The sequence below is a fragment of the Heterodontus francisci genome, chromosome 17 (genome assembly GCF_036365525.1).
Source record: "Heterodontus francisci isolate sHetFra1 chromosome 17, sHetFra1.hap1, whole genome shotgun sequence".
Lineage (NCBI taxonomy): Eukaryota > Metazoa > Chordata > Chondrichthyes > Heterodontiformes > Heterodontidae > Heterodontus > Heterodontus francisci.
The window spans coordinates 68,817,641-68,838,247 of record NC_090387.1 but is presented as its reverse complement, the minus strand read 5'-3'; the positions used below and the strand labels follow the sequence as shown (position 1 = coordinate 68,838,247).

At 42.9% G+C, this 20,607-nt stretch overlaps 1 protein-coding gene across 2 annotated transcripts in view; it reads left to right on the top strand.

The window, feature by feature from the left end:
• Positions 1-6,099: 6,099 nt before the first annotated feature.
• The window catches only part of nup93 (nucleoporin 93), a 138,014-nt gene continuing 123,506 nt past the window's right edge, over positions 6,100-20,607 (top strand). The window contains exon 1 of one of the 2 annotated variants that reach the window (XM_068049604.1): positions 6,100-6,193. The gene's annotated coding sequence lies outside the window, so the exon portion shown is untranslated. Of the gene's footprint in view, positions 6,194-6,213; positions 6,282-20,607 lie in introns of those variants that run through there. The other variant, XM_068049605.1, reaches the window with a different exon arrangement.

The window sequence follows — 20,607 nt, the reverse complement described above, 5'->3', positions numbered from 1 at the left end:
CATAATTTTGTATACCTCAATCATGTCCTCCCTCATTCTCCTCTGTTCTAAGGAAAACAACCCTATCCTTTTCAGTCTCTCTTCATAGCTGAAATGCTCCAGCCCAGGCAACATCCTGGTGAATCTCCTCTGCACCCTCTCCAGTGCAATCACATCCTTCCTATAGTGTGGTGCCCAGAACTGTACACAATGGCCTAACTAGCGTTTTATACAGCTGCATCATAACCTCCCTGCTCTTATAATCTAAGCCTTGGCTAATATTAATTCCTTGGGTGGCACAGTGGCACAGTGGTTAGCACCGCAGCCTCACAGCTCCAGCGACCTGGGTTTAATGCTGGGTACTGCCTGTGCGGAGTTTGCAAGTTCTCCCTGTGACCGTGTGGGTTTTCGCCGGGTGCTCTGGTTTCCTCCCACAGCCAAAGACTTGCAGGTTGATAGGTAAATTGGCCATTATAAATTGCCCCGAGTATAGGTAGGTGATAAGGAAGGTGGGGATGTGGTAGGAATACAGCATTAGTATAAATGGGTGGTTGATGGTCTGCACAGACTCAGTGGGCCGAAGGGCCTGTTTCAGTGCTGTATCTCTAAATAAATAATAAAATAAATAATAAAGGCAAGTATCCCATATGCCTCCCTAACCACCTTATTTACCTCTGCTGCTGCCTTCAGTGATCTATGGACAAGTACACCAAGGTCCCTCTGACCTTCTGTACTTCCTAGGGTCCTACCACATGCTTTCACTTTCCCTTGCAGGGAAGGCTGGTGCCACCGAGGTGGGGAAGGGGTCAATTCTGCACTATGCACTGTATTGGAGGGAAGGGGTCGACTCTGCACTATGTACTGTATTGGAGGGAAGGGGTCGACTCTGCACTATGTACTGTATTGGAGGGAAGGGGTCGACTCTGCACTATGTACTGTATTGGAGAGAAGGGGTTGACTCTGCACTATGTACTGTATTGGGGGAAGAGGTCAATTCTGCACTATGTATTGTATGGGGGGCAAAGGGTGAACCCTGCATGCTGATGGGTATGGGGTGGGGTGAGCAGGTGAACTCTGGCATTCTGGGTGGGGGTGGAGGGGTGAACTCTGCATTGTGGTGTACTGTTTGCAGGGCTGGCAGCCTTTTAAAAATGGCGCCAGCACCTGCTCCTTCAACAGGTGGCGCCATGAATGGTGTTGCCAAGGCCACCCCGCCACGTGATTGGAGGGGGGGGGGGTGGGGGGGAGGGACCGCCGTGCATATGCAAAGTGCCTGCCATGCAGGGCCCGTGCGTGGTGGTCGCCATTTTCTGCAACCGCACCGCTCCCAGCAGCAGGAGAACAAGATCCAGCTGACAGAATGGTTATTGCGCAGAGGCAGGCCATTTAGCCCATCATTTCCATGCTGGCTTTCTGCAAGAGCAAATCAGCTAGTCCCACACCCCTTTCTGCATAGCCCTGCAATTGTTTTCTCCCCAACTGCTTCTCCAATTCCCTTTTGAAAGCCAGGATTGAATCTTCCTCCATCACACTTTCAGGCAGTGCATTCCAGATCCTAACTGCTTTGTGTGTAGATTTTTCTCATGTCATCGTTGGTCTTTTTGGCAGATACTTTTTATCAGTGTCCTCTGGTTTTTGACCTTTCTACCAATGGGAACAGTTTCTCTTTATCTACTCTGTCAAGATGCCTCATTGATTTTGAACACCTCTATCAAAATTCCTTTCAACCTTCCCCTCTCTAAAGAGAACAACCCCAGCGTCTCCAATCTATCCATGTAACAGAAGTCCCTCATCCTTGGAACAATTCTCATAAATCCTTTCTGCACCCCCTCTGAAGCCATCACACCCTTCCTAAATTACAGTGCCCAGAATTGGACACAATACTCCAGTTCAGGCTGAACCAGCGGTTTCTAAAAGTTCATCATAACTTTCTTGCTTTTGTATCCTGTGCCTCTGTTTATAAAACCCAGAATCCTGTATGCTTTTTTAACTGAGGTGAGAGTGACTGCCCTTGACATCAAGGCAGCATTTGACCCAGTATGGCATCAAGGAGCCCTAGCAAAACTGGAGTCAATGGGAATCGTGGGGAAAACCCTCCGGTGGTTGGAGTCATACCTAGCGCAAAGGAAGATGGTTCTGGTTGTTGGAGGTCAATCATCTCAGCTCCAGGACATCACTGCAGGAGTTCCTCAGGGTAGTGTCCTAGGCCCAACCATCTTCTGCTGCTTCATCAATGACCTTCCTTCAATCATAAGGTCAGAAGTGGAGAGGTTTGCTGATGATTGCACAATGTTCAGCACCATTCATGATGCTTGGATACTGAAGCAGGCCGTTTAGAAATGCAGCAAGACTTGGACAATATCCAGGCTTGAGCTGATAAGTGGCAAGTAACATTCGCGCCACAAAAGTGCCAGGCAATGACCATCTCCAACAAGAGAGAATCTAAAAGGGAAGAAGTGGCGGAATTGATTAAAGAGAGCATTGCAGTGCTGGAAAGAGAGGATATGCCTGAGGGGTCAAGGACAGAATCTATTTGGCTAGAGCTAAGGAACAAAAAAGGTGCAATTACATTGCTCAGTGTAGTCTAAAGGCCACCAACTAGTGGAAAGAATATAGAGGAATAAAATTTGCAAGGAAACTACAGAGTAGTTACAGAGCAAGAATTAAAGAGTAGTTATAATGGGGGACTTTAAGTATCTAATTATAAACTGGGATAGTCGTAGTGTAAAGGGCAGAGGGGCAAGAATTCCTAGAGCATGTTCAGGAAAATTTTCTACAACAGTATGTTTCCAGTCCAACGAGAAGGGAGGCACTGCTGGACCTCATTCTTGGGAATGAGGTGGGCCAAGCGGATGAAATATCAGTAGGAGAACATTTAGGGGACAGTGATCATTGTATCGCAAGGTTTAGGTTGGTGATGGAAAAGGAAAAAGAATAATTGAGAGTAAGAATAATTAAATGGGGCAAAGCGAACTTCAATGGGGTAAGAATGGATCTCAGCTGAATAAATTGGAATCAAAGGTTGGGAGGAAAAACAATAGCTGAACAATGGGCTACCTTCAAAGACGAGATAATTTGGGCACAGTCAAGGTATATTCCCTCAAAGGGGAAAGGTAGGGCATACAAATCCAGAGCTCCCTGGATGACAAAAGTGATAAAGATGAAGAAGAAAAAGTGTGCTTATGACAGATGTCAGGGAGATAATACAATTAATACAATGGAGAACCAGGCTGAATATAGAAGGTTCAGCGGGGAAATGAAAAAGCAAATAAGGGAAACAAAGAGAGGGTATGAAAAGAGACTAACATAAAAAGGAATCCCAAAGTCTCTTATAGGCATATAAGTGGTAAAAGGGTGATAAAAGGTGGAGTAGGGGCAATTAGGGACCAAAAGGGGGATTTATGCATGGAGGCAGGGGGAATAGCTAAGGTATTAAATAATACTTTGCATCTGTCTTCACCAAGGAAGAAGATACTGTGAAGGCCACAGTGAAAGAGGAGGTAAGTAATACATTAGAAGGAGTTAAAATTGATAAGGAGGAGGTATTAGATAGGATATCTATACTTACAAATTGATAAAGCACCAGGGCAGGATGAGATGCATTTAAGGATACTGAAGGAAGTGAGATTACAAATTGTGAAGGCACTGGCCATAATTTTCCAGTCTTCCTTAGACTCAGGAGTGGTGCAAGAGGACTGGGGAATTGCAAATGTTACACCCTTGTTCAAAGAAGGATGTAAAGATAAGCCCAGCAACTACAGGCTGCAGCTCATGGAATAACAAGGACAGTAGCAACATGGATATGAAATTGGCTGAGTGTCAAAAAACAGAGAAGACTGATTAAAGGATGTTTTTTGGGCTGGAGAAGGTTTGTAGTGGAGTTCCCCAGGGGCCGGTGTTGGGACCCTTGCTCTTCCTGATATATATCAATGACCTATACCTTGGTGTACAGGGCACAATTTCAAAATTTATGGATGATACGAAACTTGGAACAATTTTGAACTGTGAGGAGGATACTGTAGGACTTCAAAAGGAAAATAAGGAAGTTGGTGGAATGGCAGACAAGTGGCAGATGAAGTTCAATGCAGAGAAATATGAAGTGATTCATTTTGGTAGGAGGAACATGGGGAGAAAATATAACATAAAGGGTATAACTCTAAATGGGGTGCAGGAGCAGAGGGACCTGGGGGTTTCTGTGCATAAGTCATTGGAGGTGGCAGGACAGGTTGAGAGAACAGTTAATAAAACATACAGTATCCTAAGTTTTATTAATAGGGGCATAGGCGGTTACGCTGAAATTGTATAAGACACTAGATTGGAGTATTGCGTCCATTTCTGGGTGCCACACATTAGGAAGGATGTGAAGGCATTGGAGAGAGTACAGAAAAGATTCATGACGATGGTTCCAGGGATGAGCAACTTCAGTTACGTGGATAGATTGGAGAAGTTGGGATTATTTTCTTCGGCGAAGAGAAGGCGGAGAGGTGATTTGATAGAGGTATTCAAAATCATGAGGGATCTGGACAGAGAGGATACGGAAAAACTGTTCCCACTCATGAAAGGATTGAGAACAACAGGGCACAGATTTGGTAAGAGAAGTAAAAGTGACATAAGTATTTAGTAAGAGAAGCAAAAGTGACATAAGGAAAAACTTTTTCACACAGCAAATGGTTCAGGTCTGGAATGCACTGCCTGAGAATGTGGTGGAGGCAGATTCAATTGAAGCATTCAAAAGGGAATTATAGAGTCATAGAGTTATACAGCACAGAAACAGGCCCTTCGGCCCATTGTATCAGTACCAGCCATCAAGCACCGAGCTATTCTAATCCCATTTTCCAGCACTTGTCCTGTGGCCTTGTATGCTATGGCATTTCAAGTGCACATCTAAATACTTCTTAAATGTTGTGAGGGTTCTTGCCTCTACCACCCCTTCAGGCAGTGTGTTCCAGATTCCAACCATCCTCGAGGTGAAAACATTTATCCTCAAATCCCCTCTAAACCTCCTGCCCCTTACCTTAAATCTATGCCCCCTGTTTATTGACACCTCTGCTAAGGGAAAAAGTTTCTTCCTATCTATCAATGCCCCTCATAATTTTGTATCCCTCAATCAGGTCCCCCCTCAGCCTCTCTGCTCTAAGGAAAACAACCCTAGCCTATCCAGTCTCTCTTCATCGCTGAAATGCACCAGCCCAGGCAACATCCTGGTGAATCTCCTCTGCACCCTCTCCAGTGCAATCACATCCTTCCTATAGTGTGTCGACCAGAACTGTACACAGTACTCCAGTTGTGGCCTTACTAGCATTTTATACAGCTCCATCATAACCTCTCTGTTCTTATATTCTATGCCTCGGCTAATAAAGGCAAGTATCCCATATGCCTCCCGAACCACTTTATCTACCTGTGCTGCTGCCTTCAGTGATCTATGGACAAGTACACCAAAGTCCCTCTTTACTTCCTATGGCCCTACCATCCATTGTATATTCCATTGCCCTTGTTTGTTCTCCCAAAATGCATCACCTCACACTTCCTCAGGATTAAATTCCATTTGCCACTGCCCTGCCCATTTTACCAGCCCATCTATAATCGTCCTGTAATCCAAGGCTTTCCTCTTCACTATTTACAAGACCACCAATTTTCGTGTCATCTGCAAATTTACTGATTATACCTCCTATATTCATGTCTAAATCGTTAATGTACAGACTGTTATCTGAAAAGGAAGAATGTGCAGGATTATGGAAAGAAGGCGGGGAAATGACATTAGGTGAATTTCGAAGAGCCGGTGCAGTGCGCTGTAACAATTCTGCGAATTCTAAGCATCGGAACATCTGGGTACTTTCCAGCTGCAAACAAGCCCTCCCAAAGGCTGCTACTGCTCCAGTCAACTCACTAATAACTGTTTCAATCGGGTGACTGTGCGATGAATGCGAGCTGTTTGATTGGCCCGCGCTCATCCCCACCAAACCTCTCGGCCAATGGGATTGCCCGGGTGCGCGTGTGGTCACTTTTCCTGGGTCAGATCATTGTCCAATGGGATAGGAGGCACCCGTGTGCGCGGTGGCTGCTGGGGGTACCCGGTTAGCCAATGGCAGACAGCGACGGCTGCGCTGTCCAATGGGAGGGTGGCGGGCAATGGTTGCTGGGTATACGCACAGCGTCTGTGGTGGTAGGAGCTGGGACGTGAATGTGGGGCAGCCGGGCCTAAGTGGACACACAGGTATCGGGGTCAGGGCTCGCTGCACTTGCTTACTACCGTGACCTGCCAATTGTCAGCGGCAAATCCTCAGCCTCGCCAACAGCAGCGGGTAAACCCGAGTCTGTTCATCAGTTACTCCCACTGAAGCTCCGGACACTGCAGGGCAAACCGGCTCACGGCCTGTTAAACTGAGGGATTGTCGTGGTGCCCGTGGGCTGGTGCTGAGGGAGTGCTGTGCCGTGGGTGGGCCGGTGCTGAAGGGGCGCCGTGCCGCGGGTCGGCTGGTGTTCAGGGAGCGCCATGCCGTGGGTGGGCCGGTACAGAGGGAGTAGCGGACTGGTGCTGATGGGCCGTTACTGAGAGAATGCTGCGCTGCTAGTCAGCATTTACTGAGGGAATACCGTGCTCCCTTTGGGCTGCTTCTGAGCGAGCGATGAGGTGGTGCCAAGGGAGCATTACGCTGCTGGCGGGCTGGTGCCGAGGGAGCAGCGGGTTGCTTTTGGAGGTGCTAACTTTTGAATGAGACGTAAAAGCGAGGCCCTGTTCTACTATCCTTTCCCTTTTGCCACCACCACTACCCCCTTTCCCACATCCTGCCAAATATTTATCCTTCAGTCATCTTAAAAAAAAAGCAAAATATCTGGTTTCTCATTGCTGGGACTTTGTGCATAAATTGTCTGCTGTTTCATTGCAACTTCAAAAGTATTACTTTGGCTGTACGATACTTTGGGATGTCCTGAAGCCATGAAAGGTGCTGTATAAATGCAAGTCTTTTATTTTTTTTTATGCACTGCATTTATGGATGGACCATTAATTGGCAGCAATGTGTGACTCCCATTGCACACTTATTCTTGAAAGCAGTTGGCTTACAGTAGCAAATGACTGCTAACAGTCAGTGCTTCATAATGTCGTTCATTAAAATTGAAACTTGGGCTCCCCTGATAGAAGATGATTTAAATTTACTTCATTACACAGTCAAACAAATCAGAAAGGTCCTATTTTTTGTTCCCTGGTCTGCCAGGTTAGCTGAGCCACCCAGGATAGCATTTGGGGAGCAACAAGTGTCCAAAACTGAGTTAGAGAGCAACATTATCTGAAGTCCACTCTCTTGTGAGTCCCAGTAGTTGGAAATTGTTATTTCTGTGATAGGATTTTGCATCCTCATAACACTCTCTGCAGCAGTATATCAATGGAAAGGGCAGAAATTACCGATAAAAGAAATGAAAAATGCAGAATTGAAGTGCAATGTAAGCCAATCTGTTTTTCGGGTTGTCAAGAGAATTTGATGCATCTTGGTGAAAGTGTGTTATGGGTGGTTTTCAGGTGAAGTCATGTTTGAGCTTGGGTGTGAAGTGCATTCTGCCTACACCCTCCTCCCTCCCAAAGAAAAAACTGTCCAGAGGTGACCAAAATGGGTGTGTTTAAAATGCATTTAGAAGTGTTTTTGAATTCAGTCCTTTGCAAGTCCAGTGAGCTAGTTCAGTGTAATGAAGTAATCTGAAGGGGTAGAAATCCGAGCCCAATGATGAAATGTAATTGGGTTTACTATTAAAATAGAAAAGTGTTATTTTTAAAAGGTCAGACTGGAGAAGAGCAAATATTGAGATCCAGGAATCTCGCACCACTCCAGGACTTGAGCACATAACCTTGGCTGACATTCAAGTGCAGTACTGATCTTATGACACTGTTCAAAGAACAGTAGTTCTGGCCAATGTTTATCCCTCAATCAACATCACTAAAACAGTTTAATTGGTTAGAAAGGTTGTCGAATCCATGTAAAGGGTACAGTGAAGATTCAATCAAATGGCACCGTGTCTGAGAGAGTTTGGTTATGAAGAAAGGATGTGACAATTGCAGCTTTTTCACTGGAACAGAGAAGTTTCAGGGGGGAAACTAATAGAGGTTTTTAAGATTGAAAGGTTTTCCGAAGATATTTGTGAAATATTGTTTCCATTGATTGACAAATCAATAACGAGGTCTAGACTCAGGATTATCATTACTTGTTACATAAGAAATAGGAGCAGGAGGAGGCTGTACGACCGTTCAAGCCTGTTCTGCCATTCAATACGATCATGGCTAACCTACCACAACTCTATCTTCCCGCACTATCCCCATATTCCTTAATCTCCATAGTATTCAAAAATTGTCTATATCAGGGTTATCTAACATCTGGCCCGCCAAAGGTTTCCATCCGGCCCACAGGTGTAAACTGTACCCAGGCTGTTCCTCATCCATACCACGGATCTGTGACTGGAGATGAGAAATTCTGCATTGTCAGACTGGCATTTAAAAAAGATCACAAGTCAGTTTCTCAGCTGACAGACCCTGACATAGGTACAACAGTTTCTGAACTTTGGACAGATTTGGGATTTTTAAAAGGCAGCTGAAAAACCCCGAATCTGTCTGAAGTTCAGAAACTGCTGTTGCTGATGTCGGGATCTCTTAGCCGTGAAACTGACGAGATTTGAAAAAACTGATCAACCTTCTGCTGAGCATTTCCACTGTCTGCAACTGTCAGAGAGGGTTGGGAGGGTGTGGTGCAGAGAGAGAGGGAAGGGGAAAGGGGCAGAGAGAGAGAAGGGGAAAGGGGCAGAGAGAGAGTGATCGTGATCACTCCTAACAATGACATCTATCCAGAATACACCGCACTACTACAAGAAGTGTGCAGACAAGCCGAAAAGTGCCAGGGAACTCACTAAATCAGTGTCCAACATAGTGACCAGAAAGTAAGTCAATAAATTAGTCTTCTCATTTAAAGCTTCTTCACAAAAATGCACCTTTTTTGTTTGGATTAATAGTAAGATAAATTTTAATGCTTTTATATTTCTGAAATTGTCTCTCAGCCCCCACATGTAAGACAAAAATTGTAATGTGGTTCCCCCATGCGAAAAGGTTGGACAACCTTGGTCTATATTAATCTTAAATATACTCAATGACTGATCATCCACAACCCTCTGGGATAAAGCATTCCAAAGATTCACAACTCCCTGAGTCAAGAAATTTCTCCTCTTCATTGTCTTAAATGCCAGTCCTTTTATTCTGGGGTTTGTCCTCTAGATTTCCACTCTCCAGCTGGGGGGAGCGTCCTCCCAGCATCTGCCCTATTAAGCACCTTAAGAATTTTGCATGTTTCAATGAGATCCCCTCATTCTTCTAAACCTTGGGGAATATAGGCCTAATTTACTCAATCTCTTCTCATAGGACAGTCCTCTCATCCGCAGGAATCAGTTTAGTGAACCATCGTTGCACTCCCCAGAAAAAAATATTCTTCCTTGGGTAAGGCAACCAAACTGTCCACATTACTCCAGGTGTGGTCTCACCAAGGCCCTATATAATTGCAGCAAGACTCCTTTAGAAGAGTAGAGGGAAGTTAGAAGAATCTTTTTCACACGGTGGATTGTTACAGCTGAGAATGCTTTATTGCAACTGCCTTATCATTTTAAAGAGAATTAGATTTGAAAAGTAATAATGTAAAAGTCAGGGAATTGAGATTAAAATAGGTCATGCAATTTGAAGACTTGGCATTGGTATGGTGGTCATATTGAGGGGCTCCTGTGCTATATTTTCTATGATACAGGTAAATTAAAGGGCATGGGAAATTGAGTAAATATGGGACCGGAGAAGGATGTAAACAGATGAGAGAATTGGGCAGATATGTGGCAAATGCAGTCCATCATAGAGAAATGTGAAGCAGTGTGTTTTAGAAAAAACATCTGAGCATGGAAATATAACAAACAGTAAAGTTCTCAGTTGAGGAAAGATCCAGGGATGCAGCTACACAGATTGGTAGGAGAGATTAAGTGACATAGTATGTAATAAATGCCACAGGTGAACAATGAAAGTCCGGTTTTATTATATAGGGGCATTGAATACAGAACTAGGAGGTTTTAAGGACTCTGTACACAGGTCTCACACCTTTGAGGAAAGGATATTGGACACATGGGAAAGCATAGGCTTACAAGAGTGATACCAGAAATGAGGGGATATAGTTAAGGTTGTGTTCACTGGTGTACAAAGGGATCTAATTGAAAATTTCAAAATTGTGAATGGGTTTGAACGAATAAAAAAGGAGAGGTTACATCCATCGCTTGTTAAATCAGTAATGAGCATGAATTTAAGAGTAATGTTAGGAGCATAAAGGGGCAAGTTAGAAGGAATGTTTTGATGCAAAGACTTAAGATTTGGATTGCTTTACCATAATTACTGAAATCAAGTCAATCAATACTTGTGATTTAACTATACAGTCTGTGGGCCAACCCTTAAATATTTTTGTAAACTATTTTGTAAATTTTCAGAACATACATTAATTTGCAAACTTACGAGGCCATGTCTTATTTCTTACTATGAGTTCTGTAAAGTTTGTCCATTTTTTGGTATTAATCTTGCCTATTTGTCATTGATACCCCATTTTTATTGTCAGACCCGAAATTGCCTGAAACCGGTGATGGTTAAAATATGCTGAATCAACACCCATTTGACAAGAATGGCATAAATTTTATTCTGGTGCTGATTTGGTTGAATAGCAGTATAATTGAGACATGAATATGACCAGTCTTTCCCACTTGAGCTTTGCCTGCTGTGTACATGTTATTTTACCCATTGTTTGTTCTGGTTATATCTGAAATGCGAATGCAAATTTTGTGTATGCAGTATCTCAGATAGATGACTGCAGAGTTGACCTGAGAAAGCCAACAGTTCAATTAAACTAGCTGAATTCATTGTATACACTCTCAATTTAATGTATATTAAATCATGGATCATCGCACATGTGAGACATAGAAATGTTTGATATTAGGATAGGAGGGAGCTATTTGTCAAGCTAATCCTGGTGTTATAATGTGATGTACCAAAATAAGCTGGAATGTACTTAAACTGTTTCATCAGGTTAAAACCTTGAGACAGTTTTGTTTTAGGTTGCAGTAGAGCTAATGTGTGATTATGTAGTTCATTTTCAAATACATTGCATAAATATGTATAATAGATACTTTGGGCTGTAAATAATCTTGCTGTCTTGCATCAAGATCAGCACATGATTTGGTGCGAATGACTATGAGGGTTGAGTGGAAGATTAATATTTCCTACATGACCTGTATTGTTCACATTTTAATCTAACGATGCTCGCTAATCTGTGCTAAATGGTCACATCTGTGTGATTTAAAGGTTAGTAATTTTGAACATCTCTGCTTTCAATAGCCAAATAAGTTCAGTAGCCTGAAATCATTAAACCAAAATCTCAGGAATATTACCAAATGTTTTTAGGGTGTATATTGCTGACACAGATCAACAGTTTATTCATGACATTATTTGTAGGATCTAGTATGCATAATGGCTGCCATGTTTGCCTATATAAGTTACTGTACTCCAAAGTAATGTAGAGTGCATACCTGCTTTGAGAAGTGTTTGGGAGATGTAATAAGGTGCTATATAAATACATATATGTTTTAAATTTTGACATTAAGTTGTAAAGTTTTGCAGAAGTCTAGCAATTCCTAAGTAACAGGATTAGTCTTGGTGATCTCTACTTCATTATAAAAAGTTTTAGGATCTTGAGTCATTTGCAGTCTTGATATATTAATACAATTGCATTATTGGTGGTCAAAATTTATAGTTTGTTGTACTCAGACTGACTTTGATTCATCAGATTCTCACAATTTGTTTTGAGGAATGTAATTGGGGAGAATGTTGCCTTTTTTCCTTTAGCTTGTCTTCATAATGGAGACAGGCTACTGTTTGTGCAGTGTGCATTCAGAAGAGGTCATGAGCTTTTCCAGTTATTGTTGATTAATGAGAGACTGACTCAGCAGTCTTCTTGCCTTATAATTCCAAATACTGAGCATTGTAACCACAGTTAAAATGTTGCTTTCTGCATGTGACAATGATGGTTGGATTTGCATGTTGTATTTTAGAGAATGTTACTAATTGTCGCATGTTGGCTCAGTCTTTGTCCACGATGTTATATAATTGCCTACACATTGCCAGATGTTCTACTACTCCATAATCCTGATATCTTTATTTCTGAGGTGATAACCCTGTATTTCCTTAGCAAGTTTCTGATCTGCTTGTATTTAAAATATTCAGGTACAACATATTTGCTTTAATGGAGACAGAAAATGCTGGAGGTTTTGGGTCAGTACTCTGTCAGACTTGTATTTTGCTGCACTTCTCCCTTGACTGAGTTTTTATTGAATGGTGCCCATACCAGCAATTTTCTCAGCCATTTCATGTGAGATGAGAATTTTTTTGTTTTCTTTTTTGAAAAAATGCTATCATGTGGTGCATTTATGTACTATGACAATGTTGAACTTATCCTTTATGCAGGCTAAAATGTTTTCTATGATGCAAGTTACTAGCTGCTCAATGCAAAAATGTTCTAAATTATCTTACATTGCACTTGTTTGGAATGAAATGCGTGCAAGTCCACATGTTGTATATGGTCGGCATGTTGAGACTATATGCTTTGCAATGAAACTCAGACCTTAGTTTTGAATGAATACATGTTGACAAAGCATTAAGAACATGTATATTCTTTTGTATTTGAAAGAAAAATTCAGCAAATGAAAATTGTGTAAGTTGTCAGTTATTGAACACATGTACCAATAACCAATGTTTTCCTCTTGGCTTGCACGTAAGCCATAAGCACTAAAATAGTTGCTGTCAGTATGCCAGCCCATCTGATTGATTTTATATGATTATATATTTTATATATAATTAAAAAAATTTTGTCTGCACATCCCTTGATTGTAAGAACACGCTTTATTGTTTGACAACTGGTTACAGGAGAATTGAGGACTTTGCACCAGCTAATTGAGCTGGTACATAGAAACATAGAAAGTAGGAGCAGGAGTAGGCCATTCGGCCCTTCGAGCCTGCTCCGCCATTCATTATGATCGTGGCTGATCATCCAACTCAGTAATCTGTTCCCGCTTTCGCCTCATACCCTTTGATCCCTTTAGATGCAAGAGCTATATCTAACTCCTTCTTGAAAACATACAATGTTTTGGCCTCAACTGCTTTCTGTGGTAGCGAATTCCACAGGCTCACCACTCTTTGGGTGAAGAAGTTTCTCCTCATCTCAGTCCTGAAAGGTTTACCCCGTATCCTTAGACTATGACCCCTGGTTCTGGACTCCCCCACCATCGGGAACATCCTTCCTGCATCTACCCTGTCAAGCCTTGTTAGAATTTTATAGGTTTCTATGAGATCCCCCCTCACTCTTCTGAACTCCAGCGAATATAATCCTAACCGACTCAATCTCTCATACGTCATTTCCGCCATCCCAGGAATCAGTCTGGTAAACCTTTGCTGCACTCCCTCTATAGCAAGAATATCCTTCCTCGGATAAGGAGACCAAAACTGCACACAATATTCCATGTGTGGTCTCACTAAGGCTCTGTATAATTGCAGCAAGACATCCCCACTCCTGTACTTGAATCCTCTCGCTATGAAGGCCAACATACTATTTGCCTTTTTTACTGCCTGTTGCACCTGCATGCTTACCTTCAGCGACTGGTGTACGAGAATACCCAGGTCTTGCTGCATATTCCCCTCTCTCAGTTTATAGCCGTTCAGATAATCTGCCTTCCAGTTTTTGCTACCAAAGTGGATAACCTCACATTTATCCACATTGGTCAAATGCATGGCAGATGCAGCATACTCACTCAACTTGATCAAATCACCCTGAAGCCTCTCTGCATCCTCCTCACAACTCACCCTCCCACCCAGTTTTGTGTCGTCTGCAAATTTGGAGATATTACATTTAGTTCCCTCATCTAAATCATTAATATATATTGTGAATAGCTGGGGTCCTAGCACCGATCCCTGCGGTGCCCCACTAGTCACTGCCTGCCATTAGGAAAAAGACCCATTTATCCCTACTCTTTGTTTCCTGTCCGCCAACCACTTTTCTATCCATCGCAATACACTACCCCCAATCCCATGTGCTTTAATTTTACACGCTATTTATAAATTTGCAGTGTAGCTAACCACAGTAACAAATATCTTATGCCAACTAAATCAATGACCATTATTATACCTGTCCTTTTCATGATCTGTTTACTAAGAGACCTTCAAAACATTTTGAATGGTGACTTGTTCCTTCCTTATCTACATGCTGCAACTAGACATCTGGAAACATGGAATTAGTTTTCACATGCACACAGGTAATAGCCAGCTGTAACCCTCCAATTCTCTCGACTCATGTTGCCAGACTATTTCCCAACATGAAATCTTGTTGCGGGGGGGGGGGGGGCCAATATATATATGTCACAAAACAGCAACTTGGTTTTAGGTAGCACCTTTTCAAATAGATAAATGTCCCATAGTGCTTCTTAGAGGTGCAATCTGCATAGTGGGAGGATGCTCATGTGGAGCATAAATACTGAGCTTTTGGGATGAATGGCCTGTTTCTGTGCTGTAAAATTCAATGTAGCTGCAGGCATGGCTACTGATGGTGAGGTGAAAGGGATAGAGGATACATAAAAAACCAGAGTCAAAGGGATGAAGAGCTTTTGGGCAGCTTCATATCACTAAGGAGGTAACAGATGGGACTGGAAAAAGCCACAACTAGATTTAAACACAATGAGAATTCGAATTTGGAGGTGTTGGTGGACTGAAGGCAATGTTGATCACCAAAGATAGGGTTGATAGGTGATTGAGATTTGGGGTGCTAGGCTACTTGTTGTAGCAGAGATTTGGAGGAACTGAAGTTAATGCAAGGTGGAGAATGGGAGGTCAGTTTGGAGAAGTTAGGTGAGAAAGGCATAGTTGAAGTTTTGGCACTTATGGGGTGCAGCAGAGGCGGGTGATAAAGTTGAAGTAGGTGGTCTGTAGGTGAATAGAGAGCATATGGGCTCAGAAGCTTAGCTCGGGATTGAATAGGATACTGAGGTTTGTCTTTCAGCCTGAGATGGTGATCAAAAAAGGGGATTGAACCAGGTCAGGGTACAGAGCAGGAGCAGAAGACAATCTTTTCCATCTTCCCAGTGGAAGAAGTGAGGCTGCAACAAGATTTCATGTTGGGAAATAGTCTGGCAACATGAGTCGAGAGAATTGGAGGGTTACAGCTGGCTATTATCTGTGTGCATGTGAAAACTAATTCCATGTTTCCAGATGTCTAGTTGCAGCATGTAGATAAGGAAGGAACAAGTCACCATTCAAAATGTTTTGAAGGTCTCTTAGTAAACAGATCATGAAAAGGACAGGTATAATAATGGTCATTGATTTAGTTGGCATAAGATATTTGTTACTGTGGTTAGCTACACTGCAAATTTATAAATAGCGTAATCTAAACACATAGACATGGGGAAAGGAACTGAGAAGGCTGCTGGTGAAATTTGCAGTTGTGACATTATGCAAACTCTCAATTTTTATTTGATAGCTACTGTGATTTTAAATTAACAAGTTTTTTCATTGGCTTTGTCTGTCCAATGCTTTAAAAACGTACTCTTGCATGCAAGCACTTGTGTAGGATCCACGTGGCTCCACCATGGAGGATAAGCACATTTTCCAGGATTTAGCCTACTGGTGATATATATAGGATAAGAGTTGGATGCAATGATGTTCAGCCACTCTGGATCCTCCTGATAGAAATGGGAGTAATTCACAGCCAGCTGTTTATATGTTTTATACTCTCAATCATTTACACTTTCACAGTGTACGTCCTAGCTATAGGGAGACAAACAGCTCAGTCTTCTGCAGAAACATACATGTAAGTTTGTACAGTAATCCTGTTTTCTGGCATTGAGTTCTGAATTAAGTCACTCGAAAGTTGCCGTGGTGTGTCTAAGTGTTCAGTAAACTAAATATTAAAAAGCATGTTTCAAAACACAACTACCTTAAAGTAATGGAAACAAGTTTAGTATTTTTTTTAACCTATTTAAATTTATAGTTCTTTGTGAAGTTCTGAAGTGAGAATTGAAGCAGCAGTTTTTAGTTTGATGTAAGTAATGAAGTGGAAAAATATATTTTCAGCAATCCAGTTATCGGACCAGATGGTCTGCGAAGTCGCAAATGTAGAAAACATTTCTAAACACTTGAGTTGTGATGTTCGAATCGCAGCAGTTATTGCATCGTGGCGATGAACACTAATTATATATGCAGACAGTATGTTTACAGTCAGTGTGAGTTCTCCACGCCCACATCATGAGTACCACTGCAATGCTAGACTGATCTCCCTATGATCTCCTGTTTATTGGTTATATTGTCCTAAGCTTTTTGTAGCCAAAAATGTACATGAATTTGAAACTCTTGACCCAGATTTTACATGATACATGGAGAGCTCAATTTGTGAAGCACTTCCTTTCAGTGCAGGATTATTTACTGCAACAAATGACTACTTGGGTGAACATTAGTGAAAGACTTAGGAGTACCATTTCCTGCTTTTCCACGTGTTTTAAATTCTGGTTTCTGATTTCCTTTATTAAAATATAAAGTGGAGAGTCCCAGACACTTCAATGTTAACAGGAGCTGTCTTTGTTTGACCCCCCATGCTCTGTGAATCCTTCTATAATCTCATTATTTTTACTTCGTCAAAACTGAGTATTTGTAAATGTAAATTCTGGCCCTGGTAAAATTGTGAAGAAATTTCTCTCCTATCTGGTTAATTTTGAAGCCTTTTAAAATAACTGAATTGATTTGTTAATCCACACCAAAAACCACATGGAGATATATTATTTATCACCTATTGACTCATTAATGCATACTCTCACAGTAAGATTGTAGATTTAAAGCTGCTGTTCTAAGGATTATGTTTACTTATTTTTGAGGGTTAACATACTGGTCTGGATCCTTCCTCTGAGCTGTACATTTTTAAATCATGAAACCTGAAGACCTTGATTTGTGTAGGCCTAAGGATTGTTTGATTCAGAATTCTCTAATTCTAATACATTGAATATAAAGCACATTTGAGCAGTGAACGAGAAAGGACTGGTTGCTGCTGACTTCATAGTTTGTAATTTTGGTGGGGGAAAGAAGAGGAGAAAGAATGAATCGTGTATTTGGATGCTCAGGACAGGGACTTGTTCCAAGATAACATGTACCTCTTGTATTATGCTATTTTAAGGGTTTGTACAGTTGTGACTCTAAATATAAGGAGAATTATTAGTTAACTGCCCCCTTAATGCATACTTCCTGCTGCCTTCCAAACTGCGAGTGATGTTACTTCCCCTCCTTTTCCTCCCTTTTCTTTCTCGCTGCCTTTTCCAAAGCTAGCAATGCCTTCGCCTGCAAATCCTATCTTGAGAAAGTAACTCCTCCAGCGGTCCAGTGTGTAACAAACTAGGAAGCTCCCAGGTTCAATTACAAAGCTTTGCTAAATTAGCTCATCTTCATCACTGTGCTGTGATCAGCCATGACACTCCTGGATTAGGGAAGGGAAAATTGGTCAGGGTTCCCACTCTTGGTCATGATCCAGTGGGCACAGGTTTGGTGTAGGCTGTCATTTTCACTCCTTCCTACTGCAGTCTGATGGCATGTTGACACTGCCAGTGCCCCAGAACATTTGCATGACTGCCAGTGACTTTAGGAGAGGAGGCAAGGCAGTGGGTGTGTGAGTAGAGGGGTGAGAAGGGAAGAGATGCGATTAATGTAGTCTTTATAATAGTAACAGGTGGAGGGGGAGGAAGAGATTCAGTACAGGAAAGTCACCCCAAATATTGATGTTTTTCAGATGTAAAGGAATGTTTCCAAGTCAGGATGGTGTGTGGTTTGGAGGAGAACTTGCAGATGGTGGTGTTCCTCTGTGTCTGCTGCTCTTGTCCTTCTAAGTGGAAGAGGTTGCGGATTTAGAAAGTGCTGTTGAGAGAGGCGTGGTGAGTTGCTGTGCTGCGTCTGGTATATCGTACACGCTGCTGCCACTGTGGGCCAGTAGTGGAGGGAATGAATGTTTAAGGTGGTGGATGGGGTAAAGATCAAGTGGGCTGCTTTGTTCTGGATAGTGTTAAGCTTCCTGAGTGTTGTTGGAACTGCACTCACTCAGACAAATGGAGAGTATTCCATCACACTCCTGACCTGTGCGTTGTAGATGGTGAACAGGCTTTGGGGAGTGGGGAGGTGGGTTACTTGCTGCAGAGTTCCCAACCTCTGACCTGGTCTTGTATCCACAGTATTTATGTGGCTTCTCCAGTTCAGTTTCTGGTCAATGGTCATACCCAGGATGTTAGTGAGGATTCAGTGATAGTAATGCCATTGAATGTCAAGGGACGTTGGTTAGATTCTCTTGTTGTAGATGGTCATTGCCACTTATCAGTCCAAGCCTGAATGTTGCCCAGGTCGTGCTGCATATGGGTACGGACTGCTTCAGTATCTGAAGAGTCACGAATGCTAAACATTGTGCAATCATCAACGAACATCCCCACTTCTGACATGATGGATGATGGATCATTGATGAACCAACTGAAGATGGTTGGGCCTCGGACAGTACCCTGAGGAACTCCTGGCTTAGATGATTGGCCTCCAACAACCACAACCATATTCCTTCGTGCGAGGTATGACTCCAACCAGTGGAGAGTTTCCCCCCAATTCCCATTGACTTCAGTTTGGTTAGGGCTTCTTGATGCCACACTTGGTCGAATGCTGCCTGATATCAAAGGCAATCACTCACCTCACCTCTTGCGTTCAGCTCTTCTGTCCATGTTTTGACCAAGGCTGTAATAAGGTCAGGAGTGGAGTAGCCCTGGAGGAACCCAAACTAAGCATCTGTTTTTTTTCCTGCCATTCAAAATCATAGCTGATCTACCGAAACTCCATCTTCACGCACTATCCCCATATCTCTTGATCTTAATATCCAAAAATCTAGCAATTTCTGAATTGAATATACTCGAAGACTGAGCATCTAAAGCTTCTGGGGTAGAGAATTCCAAAGTTTCAGCACCCTGTGAATGAAGACATTTCTCCTCATTTTAGTTCTAAATGGGCGACCCCTCATTCTGAGGCTGGCCCCTAGTTCTAGACTCAATCAGGGAAGCATCCTCTCAGCATCTAAACGATCAAGCGCCTTAAGAATTTTATATATTTCAATGAGATAATTCTTCTAAATTCTATGCAATATCGGCCTAGTCTACTCAATCCCCCTCAGAGGACAATTCCCTCATCCAGGAATCAGAGTAGTTCTTCTTTTCTTTCTTTTGGGCCTCCTTATCTCGAGAGACAATGGATATGCGCCTGGAGGTGGTCAGTGGTTTGTGAAGCAGCGCCTGGAGTGGCTATAAAGGCCAATTCTAGAGTGACAGGCTCTTCCACAGGTGCTGCAGAGAAATTTGTTTGTCGGGGCTGTTGCACAGTTAGCTCTCCCCTTGCGCCTCTGTCTTTTTTCCTGCCAACTACTTAGTCTCTTCGACTCGCCACATTTTAGCCCCGTCTTTATGGCTGCCCGCCAGCTCTGGCGAACACTGGCAACTGACTCCCACGACTTGTGATCAATGTCACAGGATTTCATGTCGCGTTTGCAGCGGAGACATGGACGGCCGGTGGGTCTGATACCAGTGGCGAGCTCGCTGTACAATGTGTCTTTGGGGATCCTGCCATCTTCCATGCGGCTCACATGGCCAAGCCATCTCAAGCGCCGCTGACGCAGTAGTGTGTACAAGCTGGGGATGTTGGCCGCTTCGAGGACTTCTGTGTTGGAGATACGGTCCTGCCACCTGATGCCAAGTATTCTACGGAGGCAGCGAAGATGGAATGACTTGAGACGTCGCTCTTGGCTGACATACATTGTCCAGGCCTCGCTGCCATAGAGCAAGGTACTGAGGACACAGGCCTGATACACTCGGACTTTTGTGTTCCATGTCAGTGCGCCATTTTCCCACACTCTCTTGGCCAGTCTAGACATAGCAGTGGAAGCCTTACCCATGCGCTTGTTGATTTCTGCATCTAGAGACATGTTACTGGTGATAGTTGAGCCTAGGTAGGTGAACTCTTGAACCACTTCCAGGGCGTGGTCACCGATATTGATGGATGGAGCATTTCTGACGTCCTGCCCCATGATGTTCGTTTTCTTGAGGCTGATGGTTAGGCCAAATTCATTGCAGGTAGCCACAAACCTGTCGATGAGACTCTGCAGGCCCTCTTCAGTGTGAGATGTTAAAGCAGCATCGTCAGCAAAGAGGAGTTCCCTGATGAGGACTTTCCATACTTTGGACTTCGCTCTTAGACGGGCAAGGTTGAACAACCTGCCCCCTGATCTTGTGTGGAGGAAAATTCTTTCTTCAGAGGACTTGAGCGCATGTGAAAGCAGCAGGGAGAAGAAAATCCCAAAAAGTGTGTGTGCGAGAACACAGCCCTGTTTCACACCACTCAGGATAGGAAAGGACTCTGTTGAGGAGCCACCATGTTGAATTGTGCCTTTCATATTGTCATGGAATGAGGTGATACTTAGCTTTGGTGGGCATCCAATCTTTTCTAGTAGTCTGAAAAGACCACGTCTACTGACGAGGTCAAAG